The 13,565-nt window shown below is 36.2% G+C and overlaps 1 protein-coding gene across 1 annotated transcript in view; it reads left to right on the top strand.

The window, feature by feature from the left end:
- LOC103196417 (muscleblind-like protein 1) overlaps positions 1-13,565 on the top strand; it is a 169,566-nt gene that overhangs the window by 22,111 nt on the left and 133,890 nt on the right. The window lies entirely within an intron of this gene.

The following is a 13,565-nucleotide window of genomic DNA, read 5'->3' as shown; positions in this document are numbered from 1 at the left end:
GATACCACCTTGGAAACCCAAGGAGGGGTCACTATGAGTCAGGGCTGATTCGATGGCACATAACAACAACAAAAACAACACAACGATCTACTTAGAGAAGTAGTTCTACTGATCTCTTATTTTGGATTTATCATTCTTTTACAAAGAGTACGTTAGCAGGGAAGGTAAGGACTTAGTAATAATCTTCCATTGCTAAATCATATGGACTCTATAGACTATCTCCCCTTGGTCGGAATCAATAAGTACCATTGTCTTGAACAGTGAGCCTCTTAGTCATACAAGGCTTGAAAGCGATGAATGTAGTAGAGAAGACTTTCATAGTACATATATTTGCTTTGTTGATAATTATGAGGCTAGTCTCATTTTCTGATATTGCAAGTTGGGAAATAATTCAAATGCTCAAGAGATTGCAGTTTGAACTTGGTGTGTCATTCTTCATTATCTACATTTCTTTATTGCAGATCTTGCTTCCTCTTTGTGTAGCAAGCACACAGTGGCATATTGATTTAAAAATGTTTTGTCAAATGTACTTTAAAACTATACAGAAGAAATAGCACTATTTGTTTTATTTGTAGGGTTACCCTCCACCCCCTGCTGGGCATATCTGTTATCTCCTAAGCAATCCCTTAAATCCTAATTCAGAGTCTGTTTGTTCTTGTTTTAGACATGGGTTCTAATAATCTAGGTAATGTTATTATTATACAGAAATAAAACATACTGGGAATATATACACCACTTACTAAGTTATCTTATTGTATAAAAATGCAGTGTTGGGAAAAATATATTCAAACTCTGCCACACCTCTAGTATAAATCACGGATGGTACTTAGGTTTTTAACTCTGTGTTTCATATCTGGAAGCTTTGTAAAAGCAGGTTGTGCCTAATCATCTATGAATCTCCAGTGCCTAGCTAAAGACCTAATAAGTAATGCATGGTAGGCTTCCGGCAAATTCTTCTACCACAAAATATTTGATCTTGGCCCCGACTCACAAGAACCCTGTGTGTATCAGAGTAGACTTGTGTTCCATAGGGGTTTCAGTGGCTGACATTTTGAAAATAAATTTTCAGGACTTTCTTTCAAGGTACTTGAAGGCTGGTGGTATGCTTGAACCTCTAGCCTTTCTGTTAGAAGACAACACTGTAACCACTTCTACCATCCAAACCGGATTCTGACTCATAGCAACCCAACAGAGCAGAGTAGAACTGCCCCATAGGGTATCCAAGGCTTTAAATCTTTACAGAGAGAGACTGCCTCGTCTTTCTCCTGAACAGCGGCTAGTGGGCTTGAACTGCTGTCCTTTAGGTTAGCAGCTGAATTCCTTAGTCTGTGCTCCAGCATGTTCCTTCCTGCTACCCAGAGACAGATATTCCTTTGTTTGTATTAAATTTATAATGTTTGAAATATGGAATATCAGCAGAAAAAGTAGCTTCTGATCCATGCCAGAACTTTCTCTGCCCCATCCCCAAGATTTTAAGGATATATAATTAAACTAATTATAGTTATTACAGTTGTAAACCAGACCATGCATCTCATTAAAACTGCATGTAGACAATTTTTTGAAAGGGCATGTCAAGGAAATGAAAATTAGCATTGTATATGGAACACTAAAATTATTTGACTTCAATTTTCACTTCTTAACTAATTGTAATTTCTTTCTCTCTCTCTTACACACACACACACACACACACACACAATATCTGTTTTCTCATCTCATTCTGATAACTGCTGTCTGGGCTGGAAAAAAAAAAAGTCAGTTTAGTTAAGTAAGAAAATTGGTTGGTTGAGTTACTTTAGGTATCAGGCAGGAGTGTTGTTTATTGATTTTTTTTTTTTTTTACTTTTTAATCACTCATTCTGGGAATTTTTCTCCTCTAAGGCAGTGGATTGTAAAAAGTGAAATTTTTCTGCTCTTTATAAGCATAAGGGTAGAAATCGATACTTAAATTGACCCAATAACAGATGACTGGGCTTACTTTTGAGGCAAGAGGAACATGAAAAAGCAACATAGCTTCCAACAAGGCTCAAAAAAACCTTGCATTTGTTCTGTATATGAATTTTAATAAATATATTGTTGTTGTGTACTACTGGACTGATTCTAATTCTTAGTGGCCCCACAGGATGGAATAGAACTTCCTCATGGAGTTTCTAAGGCTGTAATTTTTACCAATGTAGACTGCCATATGTTTCTCCTGTGGAGTGGCTGGTGAGTTTGAACCTGCAACCTTTGAGTTAGCAGCCAAGTGCTTAACCACTGTGCCAGCAGGGTTGCTCTAATACATATGTTGTTGTTAGGTGCTATTGAGTCAGCTGTGACAGAACTGAAACACTGCTGGGTCCTGTGCCATCCTCACAATCTTTGCTATGCTTCAACCCATCCTTGCTGCCACTATGTTAATCCATCTTGTTGAGGGTCTTCCCCTGTCCCCCTGACCCTCTACTTTACCAACCATGATATTCTTCTTCCAGGACTGGCATCTTCTGTCAACGTGACCAAAGTACGTGAGATGAAGTCTGGCCGTTCTTGCTTCCAGGGGGCATTCTATCTGCCCTTTTTCTAGAACAGATTTGTTCTGACAGTCCATGGTATTTTCAGTATTCTTCACCAACACCACAGCTCAGATACATCAGTTCTTCTTTGACCTTCTTTATTTGTTGTCCAGCTTTCACATGCATATGAGATGGTTGAAAATACCATGGGTTGGGTCAGGCACACCTTAGTCTTCAAAGTGACATCTTTGTTCTTTAACACTTTACAGAGATTTTTTGCAGAAGATTTACCCAGTGCAATACATTGTCTGATTTCTTGACTAGTGCTTCCATGGGCATTGATTGTGGATCCAAGTACAATGAAATCCCTAACAACTTCATTCTTTTCTCCATTTATTGTGATACTAATTTTTGGTCCAGTTGTGATGATTTTTTAAAAACAATATATGTTTACACATATAAAATTCATCTAACTATGCTTATTCATTTAATAAAAACCAAAAAAAAAAAAAAAAAAAACAAACTCACTGCTGTTGAGGTGATCCAACTCACAGTGACCCCTCCTTGGATTTCTGAGGTCCTGTCACTATGGAAGTAGACTGCCCAGTCTTCCTTCCGAGGAGTGGCTGGGGGGTTTGAACCGCCAGCCTTCTGGTTAGCAGTCAAATGCCTTAGGCACTATGCCACCAGAGCTCCTATTCATTGAACACTTTTGTTAAATAAAGAACCTAAAGGAACTTTTTAAAGCACTAAGATAAATATGTTATTACTTTGAACATATATCTGCATCCACATCCATTACCTACAAAAAAGTTGCATATGTAAAACACTATATATATCTATGAAATAAATATAGTTCTGTGATTAGCTTTATTCCATTCTCACTTCTAATCAATATTCATCCAACACCTTTTCTATGACAGATACTGTGTAAAGCACATGTTATGCAAAGATAGCTCCCTATCCCTTTTTTGGCTTGCAATATCTATTGCTGATCCAAATCAAATAGTATCCCTTCAATTCTGCTTCTGCTTTAACACTCTAGTTAGAATTTAATCCTCTTGTGTGCTCCCTGAGGGAGGAATAGTTTAACAGGAAATCACATACTAATCACAGTTCATTAATCACATATTAAGAGTACTCTTTTAACATCAACTCTGTCATTCATAGAAAATATATGTTTCATTCAGGAATCTCTGTGAATTACTTGTTCATCCTTATTGCCTTTCACAAATTACTTTTCTTTCCTTAAGAGTTCATTAATTTCAAATATAAATGGACCATTACTTGTATACAGAGTCGTGTAAAGAAACAGACAACAGTTGTACCTTCTCTTTGATTTACTTGTTATCCTCCTGCTCATACAATTAGCCCATTAATTCTACTTTCTTACCTGGATAGCTTGAAGGCTGCAGGCAGTGTTGAACTGGAGTTGACTCTTGTAATGCCCCATCCCAACTCTATCTTCAGTGACCCCATGCTAGAAATTTGAGTTTAGTGGTGATGGAATTATTCATACCACAGAAATGGACAAATGCTGCAACCCAGAGTCCTCCCTCTCCGAGAGAGCCACTTGCTAAACACTTAACTCATTTGTTACAAGTTGGTAGTGGTTGTTGTTGATTCCAACTCATAGTGACCCCATATGACAGAGTAGACCTGCCCACGGGGTTTTCTTGGCTATAATCTTTGTGAAAGCAGATTGCCAAGCTTTCCAGGAGCAGCAAGGTGGGTTCGAACAGCCAACATTTTGAACAGCCGAACACTCAACTGTTGTGGCTCCTGGGCTTCTTGGTTAAAAGGTGGTCTCTCCTTTTTTTTTTTTGAATCTTTCACCATGTAGCCCGTGTGGGCCCTGTGCCCTTATCTGTAAGATAAGGAGAATAATAGGAACTACCTTGGGATTAATGGGAGATGGAAAAGAGACACACTTATCTCTGGGTGCTAGTACAGTGCCTGGTACATGGTGAAGGCAAGTAATACTACTTCTTATTACTCTGTACTTCAGTTAATAGATATTTCTCTTCCTGTATTAAGAAGTACTTAGCATTTTACTGAGCCCTGTGGGTAATGTCTTAAGACTCAATGTCTCTAACTGTGAGAATCGGTCACATTAATCTCCCTTTTCCTCCCAGCTCTGCTATTTCACTGATGTCCTTTGTTCTTTTTGTCTAGTTCCCTGCAACTGTTTTCCTTCCCATGTAAGTTCTGCTAACTTTTTACATACTTTGTGATTTCTTCACTATGGTATGATTTAACTTGTTCCTCCATCCCTCTTATTTTCTGTAAATTGGAGAGCAGAGTTGGAGTTAAGTTCAGTTTTAATGTTATTTATTGTTATTTTTTGGAGTTAATATTTCTTAGTGCTGTGTGTTTCCTCTTGATTCACATTGTCATGACATAATTGCGATTGTCCCCACTTTAAGTGATGCTCAAATTAAGCAGTGAGTCCAGGTATTGACAGCCTGAGCCAACCATAAAATTCTTCATTAGACTGTCCCTGTGGTCTGACCCCACAATTGATCATTTCATGTGATTTTTTTAGGTGATGCAAAATGGTGACTTTTAGTTATATCATTCAACTATATTTATTACCTACATATCTTCTATAAAGTACTGGCATTTTGTAACTAATTGATAATTCTCAAATACAATTTATATCAGAACTTTGGGGAAATGTCTAATTTATTTTATTTATCAATTTCCAGAATTAGATATTAACTTCTAGTATTAGATGTAGATAAAGTTGTAGATATGGTCAAAATATTCTACTAAATTTTTATGATATTTTTTCCTTGGGGCTAATTTTTTGTATTTCCTCTCCTAATCTTTTCTTTTTTGATTAATGCATTTTGATAACTTTACTTCCCATTATTCTAAGAAGTCCCGTTTCTTTCTTTTTGGTTTGCCATAAATATACTTCTATCTGATTGGTTTTTACTTAGAAGATATTTATTGAGCATCTAAGTCTTGTCAGGCACTCTGCACATTGCTGGGCATCTAGGCATGAACCCTACCTTTTTTATAGAATATATCATATGTATATGGTATGTTTTTATTTTGTATTCATAATAAAATGTCATTTAAAATACATTTTGTGTATAACATCTGGTGATGTATGAAAGAATATTTGGTGTCACATACACAATATACAATATACAGTTCAAATAACAGTACTTTTAGGTGACTATAGGGTCCTTGGATTTGGTGTCAAAAATAGTGAAAATAAAGGGATTTGAAAGTTAAGTTTTTCCAGGTAACCCAAAGAAAATTTAGATTATTCCATTTAGAGCACTGAATGTGACTAGGAGCTCTGCTAGCGTAGTGCCTAAGGCACTTGACTGCTAACCAGAAGGCTGGTGGTTCAAACCCACCAGCCACTCCTCGGAAGGAAGGTTGGGAAATCTACTTCCGTAGTGATACTGCCTTGGAAACCCAAGGAGGGGTCGCTATGAGTCGGGTCCGACTCGACAGCACATAACAACAACAACAACAATGTGACTAGGGAGACTTTATTATTTTTGTTTTGTTTTCTCAATAAGAAGAGAGAGTAATGGGGATCACCCCAGAGTCAAAGTAAAAATATGATCCAGTGCTATTTTAATATAAGCAAATATTTTAACTTAAAAATATTTGATGTCTGTTTTCAGGAAGTTAGGGTAAAATTTTAGTAATGTCTTTATCTCTTATAATTTTTGTTTTGTTAGTATTCTCATGGTGTTTTTAGATAGTAGAAAATGTACTATTTCTAAAATTTTGTGAACGTGTTTATGTTTGGATAGCTATTACAGATGAGACTAACAAGACACCCTTTTCTCTAAGGGATCTTCTGAGTGTGAGATAATGAATATGATATGTTGAATTCATGAAAAAGTGGACTATATAAATCTGTGATTATGACCCATTTTACTCTTTTTTTAGGCACTTGCTATTATACATTTTAGAGTATATTTTTTAAACAATCATAGAAATCTTGAAAATCTTCTCAGATGATTTCTCTACAAACTCACCTCTTATTCATGTCCAAATAGAATGATATAGCTATTACGATTATTTGTGATTAAGGTAGAAGGAAAAATCTTGGCATTGATTAAAAGTATTTTTTGTCATTGAAAATGAGAAAACTATAAAAACTTGACTTTTGGTTATAAGTCAATGCAAACATGTTTTATGATGTTATGGAGAGCTGTGGGGAAGAGAGAGATCTTTGAAAGAAGTGGTATTATGTTTGCTTTGCTGGAACACCTTATCAGCAGATTTGAAGGGCTACAAAAAGTTAAGCACGTTTAATTGTGGTATCAGGTAACTCTAAGGATTAGTCTGAAATTAACTTTGAAGATCAACAAGTGGATATTTATACTATGTCAGTTGAAAGAAGAGTGACATTATTTATTTGAGCAAATAGCTTAATCTGAATAGCACAACCATTGACAAAAACTTTTAATAAATAAATACTGACGATTTTAATATGTTGAAAACAGAAAGCTAGCCCCAAAAAGATAGCAGTAAAATTCCAAAAGGAGTGGTAAAAAGTAAATGTTATGCAACATGAAAAGAATACCAGGGGAAAAACTGACAGAGTAGAATAACAGGAAGATTAGTCATTCTGGAAGGGGGGAAAAAAAAAGTAGGGGGGTGGGGGAAGAAGTATTTTAAACAGGAATGTAGAACTAGAAGTGCCAGTACGAAAAGACAAATATGAGCTCATTTGAGAGCCAAAGGAATACTACTGGTAGCATTTAACATTAAAATGTAAACTTTGCATTGAGAATAAACAACAACAACAAAAATGGAGAACATTTCTTTTGGGATTAGGAAAATCCTATAAAAACGAAAGAATGATGTTTACTCCTTAGTTGAGCTGACTTGGCTTCAGACAGACACAGTGTCAAAATGTGGTAAATGAAAATGTATTTCTTTCAAAACAAGCTTAAGTTCTACTATTTTCAAGGGTTGGCAAGAATAAAAAAAATCTGGATGTCTTGGAATATATATACTATTTGGTTTGAAATGATTTTTACTTATGATACATTTACTTAGTCTGGCAATTGAAGGAGTAGAAATATCTGGTTACTTTAAGAACTGTTTCTGTAAATTCTTGAAAATGTAAATTGTAATTCTGTACATTATACACAGATGTTTAACAATCCGGATAATAGAAAACAAGACAGTAAACATCACGTGTGTGTGTGTGTGTATGTTTGTGTGATGGTACAGTTCTGTTTATCTCTGGTCTCTAGTTTCTATCCAATGTGTTAAAGACCTTCATGAAAAATATTTTACTGGACATATTATCCAATCTCTCTGAGTGTTTTCATTTGTCAAGTGGGGGTAATATGTTGTTGTTAGATGCTGTTGAGTTGGTTGCTAATCATGGCGACCCCATGTACAATAGAGTGAAACACTGCCCAGTCCTGCACCATCTCACAATCATTACTATGCCTGTCTCAAAACTGTGTAATGAGGATTCACATAGCTAATAGGCATAAGCATATACATGACATGGACGTGATATTTTGTCCCCTTAATTTACATTCCTATTCCCAAATATGGAACATAGACTTGCATGATGTATCTCCAACAGAAAGGATAATTGAAGTAAAAACTCTTATTGATGACTTGGTAATTCAAAAATTCAGATTTGTGTGGGTTACATATGTATTCATGTTTGACAGTTGTAAAACTAATACTTCTGTTGATCCTCCCTTAATAAATCTAGTACACAGTAAAATACATACAATATATTTTAAATGAAATGGCTATCTCTAGATTTATATAAGCATGCCATTAGGACAAATCCCATCATTCTTTGATTAGGGAAAACAAATATGCTCTAGAATTTTGGAAGGAGGATTGGGCATTCTACTCGGAAACAACCTCAGAAACCCAAGGAGGGGTTGCTATGCGTCAGAACCGACTCGATGGCAGTGAGGTTTTTTTTTTTTTCCCCCTACCATTTAGATGCAGAAAGTAGTTTATGTACATTGAATTAAAAATATCAAGTTAATCTAATTTAGAGACCTAACATTTTCTATTATTCCATGCAATTATATGTAATAGATTATTCTTTATCACTGAATTCATAGGAATATAGTACGCAGTCAGGTAAGGGCTGCCTGTTCCTTTTATGATAGACTATAGTACTTTCAGGCATATGATTTCCTGAGGTAAATGCTAACTACAGCTCACAAAATTTAAAAAAAAATTTGCACAAAAAACAAGTACTCTAAAAAAAATCTCCCTCTCCATATCTCTTTGTCTTTCACTACCTCTCTTCTTCCTTCCCTCTGTCTCCTCTGCTGTCCCACACAAATACACACACTCCTTCTTCACATCCTTCACCCCTACCTGTCTCTCTGGCATAACTGCATAAGAAATGTTTATTTTCCAAATTGCAGAAGACAAATTTTATCACAGACACTGAAAGTTTTTCCTTTTCCTGGTTTGGAAACACTAAGTCATCCTGAGTCACTTAGCGATTTTCTTTAACTAGCATTTAGCTTTATTTAAAGCATAAGGTTGTGAGGACAAAGTGACTCAGGAATTTGTAATGCAGGATTGGAGCTTTTCACTTTTAAGTTACCAGTTATTTTTGGCTGGCTCAGCATTACTTAAGGATTGATTAACTAATACTGGCGTGTTGTCACATTCTAGGAGGAACTGGGGAGATCGTTGCAGCCCCACCTGTTCTGACCTAAGTAGGTCTTAGAATTGATGCTTATATTTTTTTTTTTCCAGATAAAGCCAAATGTCAAGGAATTAAATGACAGGAAGTAGGCCCAGTAAGTGTTGATGAGTAAGAAGCTGTTACTTTATTCATTTACACTTACAACTTCTCTATTAATATCTTTCTAAAAGTGAAGTCTGTTAAAATGATCAGAAACTTAGATTTTTATGCCTTTATTTAATTGCACTGTCAGTAACATCAGCAAGAAATAAGAATTGTAACTGCAGTGGATAAGTTGAGCAATAAAATAATATACATAAATACTTGGTGACTGCATAAATGAGTCATGATTCTTCCTATTATACCACTTAGTAATGCCAAAATCATAAAAATCATTTGCTATGTTCCATCTTATGTAAAAAGTCTGTGGGGTTACTTTGTTTTTCTTACCCAGAAGATATCAGAATGTGATTTTTACAAGTTTTGAATAATTTTTGTGTTAATTCAGTGTTACAGTAGGAGACTGAGACAAATCTAATTCTTGCTGTCAGCCAAAGAGTAAATCAGGCGTATACGGTGTAGTATATACCACCACTTCCCAGGGAAATCTGCAAAAAAGGAAGATTGTTGAGAATTTGGGTAAAGAATTTAAGACCTCTTTTTCCATAGAACCTTTTGATTACAAAAATAATTGAGAGTAAGTAGATTAAATGACACTGTCAGCTCCAGCTGTGCCACATGAGTACCTAAATAAATTCTTCTTATTATTAAATGCTACCAGATGGCTAGTATCATGACCAAGGATCATGGAGCTGGCACGGGATCAGGTGGTGTTTCGTTCTGCTGTGCATGGGGTCGCTATGAGTTGGAAATGACTCGATAGCACCTAACAACAATAACAACAACAACCAGATGGCTGCGTTTCTTCTGACTTGAGTCTAAACTCTGATGGAGGATATGGGCCTTCTTACAAAACCATATTTTCTCTCTGAACTTTTCATTTTTTTTGTGCTATTTTATATTAACCCCCAAAACACACTGCCATCAAATTGATTCCAACTCCTAGCAACCCTACGGGACAGAGTAGAAATGCCCCATAAGATTTCCAAGGCTGTAAATCTTTACAGAAGCAGACTGTCTCATCTTTCTTCTGTGGAGCTACTGGTGGGTTCAAATTGCCAATCTTTTGGTTAGCAGCAGAATACTTTAATTACTGTACCTCCTGAGCTCCTTAATTTATATTAGGTTAGATCCAAAAAGGTTGAAGATGGACACGGTTGGTCCAAGGAGGTAGGCTTGCTGCCAAATTGAAGAGGTGGTGGTGGTGTTAATATGTGCTGTCAAGTCGGACCCAACTCACAGCGACTGCTCCTTGGGTTTCTGAGGTGGTATCAGTACGGAAGTAGATTGCCCAGTCTTTCTTCTGAGGAGTTGTTGTGGGTTTGAACCACCAGCCTTCTGGTTAGCAGTCAAGTGCCTTAGGTATTATGCTACCAGAGCTCCCAATTGAAGAAGTAGATGGATTTTAGGATTATTTTCTTGGTATTACATGTGAGATCCTATCTGGCTGGTTTGAATTCTCTGAGATTACCCAGATGGTTTTGTGTTCTCAAGAGCAAATCCAAGAGAGATCATATATTGCTTCTGAATATTAAAGCAAGTACCTCAGTCCAAAGTTGGTTTCAGCCTGTATGTCTTGATGATTCTTAGCTTTTTGAAGCTTCCTTTAAATCCATCATTTTTGTCTGATCCCCGCACATAATTAAATTTACTTGTACAACTCTGGGCATGAAATAGGAGCATGAGTGGCAGCAAATTGTAAACCCCCAAAATCAGAATGACAGACGCCATGGTGGTGGTAATATTAATACCCTGTAAGTGCATCTGAACATAGGATACACTGAAAAGAAAATGTGGAAACTGAATTTGACCTTCCTTATATCTGAGGATCTATAAAACATTTGTTAATTCATGAAGTTAGTAAACCTCAAGAGAATGGATGTAGATTTGTGGATTATATAAGCTTTATATACTTTATACGTATCATGTTTTTGAAAAGTAGACAGTGATGTTAGATTCTCCTCCCACAGGGTCTGGCCAGACCTGGCGTTTCTTGTTCCCTTTTTTAATGCTTTATCATCCTTTACAGTGGGAGGTGTATGGGTAGGAAAGCTCTCTCACTATCAGCTCTTAAGAGCAGTAGAGGGTAGCTTTCCTGTACCTAAATTTTAGCTTTGATATTTATTAGTTAGCAGCTCTGGTGGCATAGTGCCTAAGACATTTGACTACTAACCAGAAAGCTGGAGGTTCAAACCCACCAGCCACTCCTCGGAAGGAAGGTTGGGCAATCTACTTCCGTAGAGTTACCACCTCAGAAACCCAAAGAGGGGTCACTGAGTTGGAATGGACTTGAGGGCAGTGAGTTTATTAGTTGGATGACTTTGGGCGACTATTACTCTGTACCTTAGAAGGGAGTGTATCTAACTCACAGGGTTGTTGTAAATTCTTGAATAAGTTAATACATGTAAAACAGGGAGTTTTATGGCATGAAACAAGTAACCATATATATATTAGCTATTTTTGAATCTGAGTTTTATGTAAACAGTTTCTAATGTTGTCTGCCTTGTTAAAAACAAACTTGTGATTCACAAATAAGCAGCCAAAATTAATGTGGCAATTTTCACATAAAGGTGAAGAACTCCATCTCACGAACTGTTCAACATGAGTTCAAATCACTTACTAGCTGTATGACCTTGAACAATTTATACAACCTGACTGAGCCTCAGTTTCCTAATCTCCAAATAGGGAGCAGTAAAAATATCTAGTCCATAAGGCTCTTTTGAAGATTAACTGGAATGACATGTTTCAAGGACTGAGAATAGGGCATGGCTTTTAATTAATACTCAGTATGTGTTAGCCATGTTACTTTGATGAAGTGAACACTGTTAAATATTTAAACACTAGAAAGATACGCAGAATCTGTGTGTATAGAGTTTTCATTTGTGCTAATGACAGATTGTTATACTCTACTGTGTAGACAACACATGCCTTAGTGTTTATAATTCTTTTCTAACAAGTGATGTGAAAAATAATCATCAATTTTTCACTTATCCTTGGTTGAGCTATTTAAATTAAAAACTTTCTCTAGATGCTTTTTATATCTGTAGGACTTTAGCTCTGGATAAATTACTTAAGTTAATGCTTTATTATTGATAACTACATGCTTAACTCTGTTGTCCCGCCATATTCTAGCCACCTGTTAAATTCAACTCCCTGGAAAGAAAAGCAACTAGTCAATAACATTAACATGGAAATGTTACATAGAAGCAAAAAAGTCATTGCCCCTTCTGTAAAATAAAGATCATGAGAACTGATATTTCCCCATCTGTTGAGAGTGTTGTGAAGACTGTGAAAACATTAGCATTTGCAAAAGTGATTTTCTGCCAGGAAGGCAGAAAGAACATTATGAAAGAAATGACCAGAATTACATGATGGCATTTATTTTATAGGGTAACATCCTTTCTTTCATCAACAGGAAATTTTAGGACAACTCATTTTGCTTATTGGGAGCAGCAAGGGGGAAAGAAAATTTTAAAACAAGTCATCAAGGCTTCCACCTAATAATATAAACTTGTAAGTCTATGTCTTGCATACAATTAGAAACTTAGAATTTCATAGTAACAGTGTACTTATCACCTTGTTTTGGGAGAAGATTTTAAGCATGATCCCAGGAAAACACCTGCTTTGATACTCGATGAAAAAGGTGCAAACATATGGGCAGACTCTATCTAGGTATAGAGTAAACAAGAATGCTTTGGCTAGCATCCTGCAAGGAGATGGGTCTAAATGGTCTACTCCAGCTTCTGCTGCTGCTGCTGCTGCTGCTAATATTGCTGGAAAGGAAAAGTGGCTGACCTGGCATATCTTTTACTCTTGGTGCTGCAGCAGTCACTCGGGAAATGTTGTTTAAGGGGAATCTTCTGGATCCTTTTCATGGCACCATGGCAAGAAGAAGCCGTATCTTATCTATTGAAGATAAAGCATGGAGTTGGCTAATGGATGTTGGTGAGTGAATAAGGCAAATGGGGAGCCAGTTTATAAAGATATCTCTTGGATAGGTCTGCTCTCTCAAAGACTGAGAAAGGAAATGTCCATAGGAAAAATGGCCTCTGATACTCTGAACATTAGAAACTTTCTTTTAGAAGAAAGGAATCATTATTTTAACTTTTGTGACCTGATCTGTCAGGTCCATATCCACTCTCAGTTTCAGTACTTGAAGACAACTGATCATGAAGTTTATTAGCTAATATGGATCATAGTTTTCCATGTAATTTCTTGGTCATTATTTAATTCCTGTTCTTATTTTTCACTTGACCCACAGTAATTAAAAAAAAAAAAAAGACTTTTTA

The sequence above is a fragment of the Orycteropus afer genome, unplaced genomic scaffold, assembly GCF_000298275.1.
Source record: "Orycteropus afer afer isolate SDZICR_OR568_19922 unplaced genomic scaffold, OryAfe1.0 scaffold00066, whole genome shotgun sequence".
Taxonomy (NCBI): Eukaryota; Metazoa; Chordata; class Mammalia; order Tubulidentata; family Orycteropodidae; genus Orycteropus; species Orycteropus afer.
Note: the sequence above shows the minus strand (reverse complement) of the source record. Positions and strands in the feature narration are given on the sequence as shown.